This window comes from Phyllobates terribilis, unplaced genomic scaffold (genome assembly GCF_046119375.1).
Source record: "Phyllobates terribilis strain yellow unplaced genomic scaffold, ASM4611937v1 Scaffold_204__1_contigs__length_3514536, whole genome shotgun sequence".
Taxonomy (NCBI): Eukaryota; Metazoa; Chordata; class Amphibia; order Anura; family Dendrobatidae; genus Phyllobates; species Phyllobates terribilis.
The window spans coordinates 1,281,407-1,294,617 of NW_027362964.1; positions in this window are offsets into that span (position 1 = coordinate 1,281,407).

The window sequence follows — 13,211 nt, forward strand, 5'->3', positions numbered from 1 at the left end:
TGATCGTCTCTTCCAAGGGGCATTTAAACCATCTTGTTAAGCTACTGTAACCTCCACCACTTTTCCAAGGGGCTTTTAAACCGTCTTGTTAAGCTACTGCGACCTGTAAGTCTCTTCCAAGGGGCATTTAAACCGTCTTGTTAAGCCTCTACGACATGCACGTCTCTTCCAAGGGGCATTTAAACCGTCTTTTTAAGCTGCTGTGACCTGCATGTCTCTTCCAAGGGGCATTTAAATCATCGTTTTAAGCTACTGCGACCTGCACATCTCTTCCAAGGGGCATTTAAACCATCTTGTTAAGCTACTGCGACCTGCACATCTCTTCCAAGGGGCATTTAAAAAATCTTGTTAAGCTACTGTAACTTGCACGTCTCTTCCAAGGGGCATTTAAACCGTCTGGTTAAGCTACTGTAACCTCCACCACTTTTCCACGCGGCATTTAAACCGTCTTGTTAAGCTACTGCGACCTGCACGTCTCTTCCAAGGTGCATTTAAACTGTCTTGTTAAGCTACTGCGACCTGCATGTCTCTTCAGAGGGGCATTTAAAGCATCTTGTTAAGCCTCTACGACCTACACGTCTTTTCCTAGGGGCATTTAAACAGTCTTGTTAACTGCTTCGACCTGCATGTTTCTTCCAAGTGGCATTTAAACTGTCTTGTTAAGCTACTGCAGCCTCCACCGCTCTTCCAAGGTTCATTTAAACTGTCTTGTTAAGCTAATGCGACCTGCACGTCTCTTCCAAGGGGCATTTAAACCGTCTTGTTAAGCTACTGCGACCAGCAAGCCTATTTCAAGGGGCATTTAAACCCTCTTGTTAACCTACTGCGACCTGCACATCTCTTCCAAGGGGGATTTAAACCGTCTTGTTAAGCTACTGCGACCTGCACGTCTCTTCCAAGGGGCATTTAACTGTCTTGTTAAGCTACTGCGACCTGCATGTCTCTTCCAAGGGGCATTTAACCTGTCTTGTTAAGCTACTGCGTCCTGCACGTCTCTTCCAAGGGGCATTTAAACCGTCTTGTTAAGCAGCTGCGACCTGCATGTCTCTTCCAAGGGGCATTTAAACCATCTTGTTAAGCTACTGCGACCTCCACCGCACTTCCAAGGGGCATTTAAACCGTCTTGTTAAGCTACTGCGACCTCCACCTCTCTTCCAAGGGGCATTTAAACCGTCTTATTAAGCTACTGCGACCTGCACGTCTCTTCCACGGGGCATTTAAACTGTATTGTTAAGCTACTGCGACCTGCAAGCCTATTCTAAGGGGCATTTAAACCCTCTTGTTAAGATACTGCGACCTGCATCTCTCTTCCAAGGGGGATTTAAACCGTCTTGTTAAGCTACTGCTACCTGCACTTCTCTTCCAAGGGGCATTTAAACCGTCTTGTTAAGCTACTGCGACCTGCTCGTCTCTTCCAAGGGGCATTTAAACTGTCTTGTTAAGCTACTGCGACCTGCACTTCTCTTCCAAGGCGCATTTAAACCTTCTTTTTAAGCTCCTGCGACTTGATCATCTCTTCAAAGGGGCATTTAAACCATCTTGTTAACCTACTGTAACCTCCACCACTTTTCCAAGGGGCATTTAAACCGTCTTGTTAAGCTACTGCGACTTGCACGTCTCTTCCAAGGGGCATTTAAACCGTCTTTTTAAGCTACTGCGACCTGCATGTCTCTTCAAAGGGGCATTTAAACCATCTTGTTAAGCCTCTGCGACCTGCACGTCTCTTCCAAGGGTCATTTAAACCATCGTGATAAGCTACAGCGACCTCCACCGCTCTTCCAAGGGGCATTTAAACCATCTTGTTAAGCTACTGCGACCTGCACATCTCTTCCAATGGGCATTTAAACAGTCTTGTTAAGCTACTGTAACTTGCACTTCTCTTCCAAGGGGCATTTAAACCGTCTTTTTAGGCTACTGTAACCTCCACCACTTTTCCATGGGGCATTTAAACCATCTTTTTAAGCTACTGCGACCTGCAAGCCTATTCTAAGGGGCATTTAAACCCTCTTGTTAAGATCCTGCGACCTGCTCGTCTCTTCCAAGGGGCATTTAAACCGTCTTGTTATGCAACTGCGACCTGCAAGCCTATTCTAAGGGACATTTAAACCCTCTTGTTAAGATATTGCGACCTGCTCGTCTCTTCCAAGGGGCATTTAAACCGTCTTGTTAAGCTACTGCTACCTGCAGGTCTCTTCCAAGGGGCATTTAAACCATCTTGTTAAGCTACTGCGACCTGCTCGTCTCTTCCAAGGGGCATTTAAACCGTCTTGTTATGCTACTGCGACCTGCATTTCTCTTCCAAGGCGCATTTAAACCTTCTTTTTTAACTCCTGATACTTGATCGTCTCTTCCAAGGGGCATTTAAACCATCATCTTAATCTACTGTAACCTCCACCACTTTTCCAAGGGCATTTAAAACGTCTTGTTAAGCTACTGCGACTTGCATGTCTCTTCCAAGGGGCATTTAAACCGTCTTGTTAAGCCTCTACGACATGCACGTCTCTTCCAAGGGGCATTTAAACCGTCTTTTTATGCTGCTGCGACCTGCATGTCTCTTCCAAGTGGCATTTAAACCATTGTGTTAAGCTACTGCGACCTCCACCGCTCTTCCAAGGGGCATTTAAACCATCTTGTTAAGCTACTGCGACCTGCACATCTCTTCCAAGGGGCATTTAAACTGTCTTCTTAAGCTACTGCGACCTGCACATCTCTTCCAAGGGGCATTTAAACCGTCTTGTTAAGCTACTGTGACCTGCATGTCTATTCCAAGGGGCATTTAAACCGTCTTGTTAAGCTGCTGTGACCTGCATGTCTCTTTCAAGGGGCATTTAAACTTTCTTGTTAAGCTACTGCGACCTGCATGTCTCTTCCAAGGGGCATTTAAACCGTCTTGTTAAGCTACTGCGACCTTCACGTCTCTTCCAAGGGGCATTTAAACCGTCTTGTTAAGCTACTGTGACCTGCATTTCTATTCCAAGGGGCATTTAAACCGTCTTGTTAAGCTACTGCGACCTGCACGTCTCTTTCAAGAGGCATTTAAACTGTCTTTTTAAGCTACTGCGACCTGCACGTCTCTTCCAAGTGGCATTTAAAGCGTTTTGTTAAGCTACTGCGACCTGCACGTCTCTTTCAAGGGGCATTTAAACTGTCTTGTTAAGCTACTGCGACCTCCACCGCTCTTCCAATGGTCATTTAAACCGTCTTGTTAAGCTACTGCGACCTCCACGTCTCTTCCAAGGGGCACTTAAACCGTCTTGTTAAGCGGCTGTGACCGGCATGTCTATTCCAAGGGGCATTTAAACCGTCTTGTTAAGCTACTGCGACCTGCACGTCTCTTCCAAGGGGCATTTAAATTGTCTTGTTAAGCTACTGCGTCCTCCACCTCTCTTCCAAGGGGCATTTAAACCGTCTTATTAAGCTACTGCGACCTGCACATCTCTTCCAAGGGGCATTTAAACCGTCTTATTATGCTACTGCGACCTGCATGTCTCTTCCAAGGGTCATTTAAACTGTCTTGTTAAGCTACAGCGAACTCCACCTCTCTTCCAAGGGGAATTTAAACCGTGTTGTTAAGCTACTGCGACCTGCAAGTCTCTTCCAAGGGGCATTTAAACCGTCTTGTTAAGCTACTGCGACCTGCAAGCCTATTCCAAGGGGCATTTAAACCCTCTTGTTAAGCTGCTGCGACCTGCACGTCTCTTCCAATGGGGATTTAAACCGTCTTGTTAAGATACTGCGACCTGCATGTCTCTTCCAAGGGGCATTTAAACCGTCTTGTTAAGCTACTGCGACCTGCTCGTCTATTCCAAGGGGCATTTAAACCGTCTTGTTAAGCTACTGCGACCTGCAAGCCTATTCCAAGGGGCATTTAAACCCTCTTGTTAAGCTGCTGCGACCTGCACGTCTCTTCCAATGGGGATTTAAACCGTCTTGTTAAGTTACTGCGACCTGCATGTCTCTTCCAAGGGGCATTTAAACCGTCTTGTTAAGCTACTGCGACCTGCTCGTCTATTCCAAGGGGCATTTAAACCGTCTTGTTAAGCTACTGCGACCTGCACGTCTCTTCCAAGGGGCATTTAAACTGTCTTGTTAAGCTAATGCGACCTCCACCGCTCTTCCAAGGGGCATTTAAACCATCTTGTTAAGCTACTGCGACATGCACCGCTCTTCCAAGGGGCATTTAAACCGTCTTGTTAAGCCTCTGCGACCTGCACGTCTCTTCCAAGTGGCATTTAAACCGTCTTTTTAAGCTGCTGCGTCCTGCATGTCTCTTCCAAGGGGCATTTAAACCATCTTGATAAGCTACTGCGACCTCCACCGCTCTTCCAAGGGGCATTTAAACCATCTTGTTAAGCTACTGCGACCTACACATCTCTTCCAAGGGGCTTTTAAACCGTCTTGTTAAGCTACTGTAACTTACACGTCTCTTATAAGGGGCATTTAAACCGTCTTGTTAAGCTACTGCGACATGCAAGCCTATTCCAAGGGGGCATTTAAACCGTCTTGTTAAGCTACTGCGACCTGCACGTCTCTTCCAAGGGGCATTTAAACCGTCTTGTTAAGCTACTGCGACCTGCACGTCCCATCCAAGGGGAATTAAATCGTCTTGGTAAGCTACTGCGACCTGCAAGCCTATTCCACGGGGCATTTAAACGTCTTATTCAGCTACTGCAACCTGCACATCTCTTCCATGGGGCATTTAAACTGTCTTCTTAAGCTACTGCGACCTCCACCGCTCTTCCAAGGGGCATTTAAACCATCTTGTTAAGCTACTGCGACCTGCACGTCTCTTCCAAGGGGCATTTAAAATGTCTTTTGTTTAGCTTCTGCCACCTGCACGTCTCTTCTAAGGGGCATTTAAACAGTCTTGTTAAGCTACTGCGACTTGCACATCTCTACCAAGGGGCATTTAAACCGTCTTCTTAAGCTACTGTAAATTCCAGCCCTTTTCCAAGGGGCATTTAAACCATCTTGTTAAGCTACTGCGACCTGCATGTCACTTCCAAGGGCATTTAAACAGTCTTGTTAAGCTACTGGTACCTCCACGTCTCTTCCAAGGGGCATTTAAACCGTCTTGTTAAGCTGCTGCGACCTGCATGTCTCTTCCAAGGGGCATTTAAACCGTCTTGTTAAGCTTCTGTGACCTGCACGTCTCTTCTAAGGGGCATATAAACAGTCTTGTTAAGCTACTGCGACTTGCACTTCTCCTCCAAGGGGCATTTAAACCATCTTCTTAATCTACTGTAACCTCCACGACTTTTCCAAGGGGCATTTAAACCGTCTTCTTAAGCTTCTGCGACCTGCATGTCTCTTCCAAGGGGCATTTAAACCGTCTTCTTAAGCTACTGCGACCTCCACGTCTCTTCCAAGGGGCATTTAAACCGTCTTGTTAAGCTCTTGCGACCTGCATGTCTCTTCCAATGGGCATTTAAACAGTCTTGTTAAGCTACTGCGACCTGCACGTCTCTTTCAAGGGGCATTTAAACCGTCTTGTTAAGCTACTGCGACCTCCACCGCTCTTCCAAGGGGCATTTAAACCGTCTTGTTAAGCTACTGCGACTTGCACGTCTCTTCCAAGTGGCATTTAAACCGTCTTGTTAAGCTGCTGCGACCTGCACGTATCTTCCAAGGGGCATTTAAACTGTCTTGTTAAGCTACTGCGACCTCCACCTCTCTTCCAAGGGGCATTTAAACCGTCTTATTAAGCTACTGCGACCTGCACATCTCTTCCAAAGGGCATTTAAACCGTCCTATTAAGCTACTGCGACCTCCACCACTCTTCCAAGGGGCATTTAAACCGTCTTGTTAAGCTACTGCGACCTGCAAGCCTTTTCCAAGGGGCATTTAAACCGTCTTGGTAAGCTACTGCGACCTGCACGTCTCTTTCAAGGGGCATTTAAACCGTCTTGTTAAGCTACTGCGACCTCCACCGCTCTTCCAAGGGGCATTTAAACCCTCTTGTTAAGCTGCTGCGACCTGCACGTCTCTTCCAAGGGGGATTTAAACCATCTTTTTAAGCTACTGCGACCTGCATGTCTCTACCAAGGGACATTTAAAACGTCTTTTAAGCTACTGCGACCTGCACTTCTCTTCCAAGGGTTATTTAAACAGTCTTGTTAAGTTGCTGCGACCTGCATGTCTCTTCCAAGGGGCATTTAAACTGTCTTGTTAAGCTACTGCGAACTCCACCGCTCTTCCAAGGGGCATTTAAACTGTCTTGTTAAGCTATACTGCGAGCTACACGTCTCTTCCAAGGGACATTTAAACCGTCTTGTTAAGCTGCTGCGACCTGCATGTCTCTTCCAAGGGGCATTTAAACCGTCTTGTTAAGCTTCTGTGACCTGCACGTCTCTTCTAAGGGGCATATAAACAGTCTTGTTAAGCTACTGCGACTTGCACGTCTCCTCCAAGGGGCATATAAACCGTCTTCTTAATCTACTGTAACCTCCACGACTTTTCCAAGGGGCATTTAAACCGTCTTCTTAAGCTTCTGCGACCTGCATGTCTCTTCCAAGGGGCATTTAAACCGTCTTGTTAAGCTACTGCGACCTCCACGTCTCTTCCAAGGGGCATTTAAACCGTCTTGTTAAGCTCCTGCGACCTGCATGTCTCTTCCAATGGGCATTTAAACAGTCTTGTTAAGCTACTGCGACCTGCACGTCTCTTTCAAGGGGCATTTAAACCGTCTTATGAAGCTACTGCGACCTCCACCGCTCTTCCAAGGGGCATTTAAACCGTCTTGTTAAGCTACTGCGACTTGCACGTCTCTTCCAAGTGGCATTTAAACCGTCTTGTTAAGCTGCTGCGACCTGCACGTATCTTCCAAGGGGCATTTAAACTGTCTTGTTAAGCTACTGCGACCTCCACCTCTCTTCCAAGGGGCATTTAAACCGTCTTATTAAGCTACTGCGACCTGCACATCTCTTCCAAAGGGCATTTAAACCGTCTTATTAAGCTACTGCGACCTCCACCACTCTTCCAAGGGGCATTTAAACCGTCTTGTTAAGCTACTGCGACCTGCAAGCCTTTTCCAAGGGGCATTTAAACCGTCTTGGTAAGCTACTGCGACCTGCAAGCCTATTCCAAGGGGCATTTAAACCCTCTTGTTAAGCTGCTGCGACCTGCACGTCTCTTCCAAGGGGGATTTAAACCATCTTTTTAAGCTACTGCGAACGGCATGTCTCTACCAAGGGACATTTAAAACGTCTTTTAAGCTACTGCGACCTGCACTTCTCTTCCAAGGGTTATTTAAACAGTCTTGTTAAGGTGCTGCGACCTGCATGTCTCTTCCAAGGGGCATTTAAACTGTCTTGTTAAGCTACTGCGAACTCCATGGCTCTTCCAAGGGGCATTTAAACTGTCTTGTTAAGCTATACTGCGAGCTACACGTCTCTTCCAAGGGACATTTAAACCGTCTTGTTAAGCTACTGCGACCTGCAAGCCTCTTCCAAGGGGCATATAAACTGTCTTGTTAAGCTACTGCGACCTGCACGTCTCTTCCAAGGGGCATTTAAATCGTCTTGGTAAGCTACTGCGACCTGCAAGCCTCTTCCAAGGGGCATTTAAACCCTCTTGTTAAGCTACTGCGACCTGCACGTCTCTTCCAAGGGGCATTTAAACTGTCTTCTTTAGCTACTGCGACCTCCACCGCTCTTCCAAGGGGCATTTAAACCATCTTGTTAAGCTACTGCGACATGCACGTCTCTTCCAAGGCGCATTTAAACTGTCTTGTTGAGCTTCTGCGACCTGCACGTCTCTTCCAAGGGGCATTTAAACTGTCTTGTTTAGCTTCTGTGACCTGCACGTCTCTTCTAAGGGGCATTTAAACAGTCTTGTTAAGCTACTGCGACTTGCACGTCTCTTCCAAGGGGCATTTAAACCGTCTTCTTAAGCTACTGCGACCTGCACGTCTCTTTCAAAGGGCATTTAAACCGTATTGTTAAGCTACTGCGACCTGCTCTTCTATTACAAGGGGCATTTAAACCATCTTGTTAAGCTACTGCGACCTGCACGTCTCTTCCAAGGCGCGTTTAAACCTTCTTTTTAAGCTACTGCGACTTGCATGTCTCTTCCAAGGGGCATTTAAACTGTCTTGTTAAGCTACTGCGACATGCATGTCTCTTCCAAGGGGCATTTAAACCATCTTGTTAAGCCACTGCTACCTGCACGTCTCTTCCAAGGGGCATTTAAACCATCTTGTTAAGCTGCTGCGACCTGCATGTCTCTTCCAAGGGCCATTTAAACCGTCTTGTTAAGCTACTGCGACATCCACCGCACTTCCAAGGGGCATTTAAACGGTCTTGTTAAGCTACTGCGGCCTGCACGTCTCTTTCAAGGGGCATTTAAGCTGTCTTCTTAAGCTACTGCGACCTCCACCGCTCTTCCAAGGGGCATTTAAACCGTCTTTTTAAGCTACTGCGACTTGCACGTCTCTTCCAAGGGGCATTTAAACCGTTTTGTTAAGCTACTGTAACCTCCACCACTTTTACAAGGGGCATTTAAACAGTCTTGTTAAGCTACTGCTACCTGCACGTCTCTTCCAAGGGGCATTTAAACCATCTTGTTAAGCTACTGCGACATGCACGTCTCTTCCAAGGGGCATTTAAACTGTCTTGTTGAGCTTCTGCGACCTGCACGTCTCTTCCAAGGGGCATTTAAACTGTCTTGTTTAGCTTCTGTGACCTGCACGTCTCTTCTAAGGGGCATTTAAACAGTCTTGTTAAGCTACTGCGACTTGCACGTCTCTTCCAAGGGGCATTTAAACCGTCTTCTTAAGCTACTGTAACCTCCATCACTTTTCCAAGGGGCATTTAAACCGTCTTCTTAAGCTACTGCGACCTGCACGTCTCTTTCAAGGGGAATTTAAAACGCTTTGTTAAGCTACTGCGACCTGCATGTCTCTTCCAAGGGGCATTTAAACCGTCTTGTTAAGCTACTGCGACCTCCACGTCTGTTCCAAGGGTTATTTAAACTGTCTTGTTAAGCTGCTGCGACCTGCATGTCTCTTCTAAGGGGCATTTAAACCGTCTTGTTAAGCTACTGCGACCTCCACCACACTTCCATTGGCCATTTAAACCGTCTTGTTAAGCTTCTGCGACCTGCACGTCTCTTCTAAGGGGCATTTAAACAGTCTTGTTAAGCTACTGCGACCTCCTCCACTCTTCCAAGGGACATTTAAACCGTCTTGTTAAGCTGCTGTGACCTGCACGTCTCTTCCAAGGGGCATTTAAACCGTCTTGTTAAGCGTCTGCGACTTGCACGTCTCTTCCAAGGGGCATTTAAACTGTCTTGTTAAGATACTGCGACCTCCTCCACTCTTCCAAGGGACATTTAAACCGTCTTGTTAAGCTACTGCGACCTGCACGTCTCTTCCAAGTGGCATTTAAACCGTCTTGTTAAGCGTCTGCGACTTGCACGTCTCTTCCAAGGGGCATTTAAACTGTCTTGTTAAGCTACTGCGACCTCCACCTCTCTTCCAATGGGCATTTAAACCGTCTTGTTAAGCTACTGCGACCTGCACGTCTCTTCCAAGGGGCAATTAAACCGTCTTGGTAAGCTACTGCGACCTGCAAGCCTATTCCAAGGGGCATTTAAACCCTCTTGTTAAGCTGCTGCGACCTGCACGTCTCTTCCAAGGGGGATTTAAACAGTCTTGTTAAGCTACTGCGACCTGCACGTCTCTTTCAAAGGGCATTTAAACCGTATTGTTAAGCTACTGCGACCTGCTCTTCTATTCCAAGGGGCATTTAAACCATCTTGTTAAGCTACTGCGACCTGCACGTCTCTTCCAAGGCGTGTTTAAACCTTCTTTTTAAGCTACTGCGACTTGCATGTCTCTTCCAAGGGGCATTTAAACTGTCTTGTTAAGCCACTGCTACCTGCACGTCTCTTCCAAGGGGCATTTAAACCATCTTGTTAAGCTACTGCGACCTGGTCTTCTATTCCAAGGGGCATTTAAACCATCTTGTTAAGCTACTGCGACCTGCACGTCTCTTCCAAGGCGTGTTTAAACCTTCTTTTTAAGCTACTGCGACTTGCATGTCTCTTCCAAGGGGCATTTAAACTGTCTTGTTAAGCCACTGCTACCTGCACGTCTCTTCCAAGGGGCATTTAAACCATCTTGTTAAGCTGCTGCGACCTGCATGTCTCTTCCAAGGGCCATTTAAACCGTCTTGTTAAGCTACTGCGACATCCACCGCACTTCCAAGGGGCATTTAAACGGTCTTGTTAAGCTACTGCGGCCTGCACGTCTCTTTCAAGGGGCATTTAAGCTGTCTTCTTAAGCTACTGCGACCTCCACCGCTCTTCCAAGGGGCATTTAAACCATCTTGTTAAGCTACTGAGACCTGCACATCTCTTCCAAGGCGCATTTAAACCGTCTTTTTAAGCTACTGCGACTTGCACGTCTCTTCCAAGGGGCATTTAAACCGTTTTGTTAAGCTACTGTAACCTCCACCACTTTTACAAGGGGCATTTAAACAGTCTTGTTAAGCTACTGCTACCTGCACGTCTCTTCCAAGGGGCATTTAAACCATCTTGTTAAGCTACTGCGACCTGCATGTCTCTTCCAAGGGGCATTTAAACCGTCTTGTTAAGCCACTGCGACCTGCACGTCTCTTCCAAGGGGCATTTAAACCGTCTTTTTAAGCTGCTGCGAACTGCATGTCTCTTCCAAGGGGCATTTAAACCATCTTGTTAAGCTACTGCGACCTCCATCGCTCTTCCAAGGGGCATATAAACCAACTTGTTAAGCTACTGCGACCTGCATGTCTCTTCCAAGGGGCATTTAAACCGTCTTGGTAAGCTACTGCGACCTGCAAGCCTCTTCCAAGGGGCATTTAAACCGTCTTTTTAAGCTGCTGCGAACTGCTTGTCTCTTCCAAGGGGCATTTAAACCATCTTTTTAAGCTACTGCGACCTCCACCGCTCTTCCAAGGGGCATTTAAACCATCTTGTTAAGCTACTGCGACCTGCACGTCTCTTCCAAGGGGCATTTAAGCTGTCTTGTTAAGCTACTGCGACCTCCAACGCTCTTCCAAGGGGCATTTAAACCATCTTGTTAATCTACTGCGACTTGCACGTCTCTTCCATGGGGGATTTAAACTGTCTTGTTAAGCTACTGCGACCTGCACGTCTCTTCCAAGGGGCATTTAAACCGTCTTGTTAAGCTACTGCGACCTGCTCGTCTTTCCCAAGGTGCATTTAAACTATCTTGTTAAGCTTCTGCGACTTGCACGTCTCTTCCATGGCGCATTTAAACCGTTTTTTAAGCTACTGCGACTGGCACGGCTCTTCCAAGGGGCATTTAAACCATCTTGCTAAGCTACTGCGACCTGCACATCTCTTCCAAGGGGCATTTAAACCGTCTTGTTAAGCTACTGTAACTTGCACTTCTCTTCCAAGGGGCATTTAAACTGTCTTGTTAAGCCTCTGCGACCTGCACGTCTTTTACTAGGGGCATTTAAACACTCTTGTTAAGCTGCTTCGACCTGCATGTTTCTTCCAAGTGGCATTTAAACTGTCTTGTTAAGCTACTGCGACCTCCACCGTTCTTCCAAGGGGCAGTTAAACTGTCTTGTTAAGCTACTGCGACCTGCACGTCTCTTCCAAGGGTCATTTAAATCGTCTTGGTAAGCTACTGCGACCTGCAAGCCTCTTCCAAGGGGCATTTAAACCCTCTTGTTAAGCTACTGCGACCTGCATGTCTCTTCCAAGGGGCATTTAAACTGTCTTCTTTAGCTACTGCGACCTCCACCGCTCTTCCAAGGGGCATTTCAACCATCTTTTTAAGCTACTGCGACCTGCACGTCTCTTCCAAGGGGCATTTAAACTGTCTTGTTTAGCTTCTGCGACCTGCATGTCTCTTCCAAGGCGCATTTAAACCGTCTTGTTAAGCTACTGCGACCTCCACGTCTCTTCCAAGGGGCATTTAAACCGTCTTGTTAAGCTGATGTGACCTGCATGTCTCTTCCAAGGGGCATTTCAACCGTCTTGTTAAGCTACTGCGACCTCCACCGCACTTCCATGGGGCATTTAAACAGTCTTGTTAAGCTACTGCGACTTGCACATCTCTTCCATGGGGCATTTAAACCGTCTTCTTAAGCTACTGTAACCTCCACAACTTTTCCAAGGGGCATTTAAACCATCTTGTTAAGCTACTGCGACCTGCATGTCTCTTTCAAGGGGGCATTTAAACCGTCTTATTAAGCTACTGCGACCTCCACGTCTCTTCCAAGGGGCATTTAAACCGTCTTGTTAAGCTGCTGTGACCTGCATGTCTATTACAAGGGGCATTTAAACCGTCTTGTTAAACTACTGCGACCTCCACCGCACTTCCAAGGGGCATTTAAACCGTCTTGTTAAGCTACTGCGACCTGCACTTCTTTTTCAAGAGGCATTTAAACTGTCTTGTTAAGCTACTGCGACCTTCACGTCTCTTCCAAGGGGCATTTAAACCGTCTTGTTAAGCTGCTGTGACCTGCATGTCTATTCCAAGGGGCATTTAAACCATCTTGTTAAGCTACTGCGACCTGCACGTCTCTTTCAAGAGGCATTTAAACTGTCTTTTTAAGCTACTGCGACCTGCACGTCTCTTCCAAGTGGCATTTAAAGCGTTTTGTTAAGCTACTGCGACCTGCACGTCTCTTTCAAGGGGCATTTAAACTGTCTTGTTAAGCTACTGCGACCTCCACCGCTCTTCCAAGGGTCATTTAAACCGTCTTGTTAAGCTACTGCGACCTCCACGTCTCTTCCAAGGGGCATTTAAACCGTCTTGTTAAGCGGCTGTGACCTGCATGTCTATTCCAAGGGGCATTTAAACCGTCTTGTTAAGCTACTGCGACCTGCACGTCTCTTCCAAGGGGCATTTAAATTGTCTTGTTAAGCTACTGCGTCCTCCACCTCTCTTCCAAGGGGCATTTAAACCGTCTTATTAAGCTACTGCGACCTGCACATCTCTTCCAAGGGGCATTTAAACCGTCTTATTATGCTACTGCGACCTGCATGTCTCTTCCAAGGGTCATTTAAACTGTCTTGTTAAGCTACTGCGACCTCCACCTCTCTTCCAAGGGGAATTTAAACCGTGTTGTTAAGCTACTGCGACCTGCAAGTCTCTTCCAAGGGGCATTTAAACCGTCTTGTTAAGCTACTGCGACCTGCAAGCCTATTCCAAGGGGCATTTAAACCCTCTTGTTAAGCTGCTGCGACCTGCA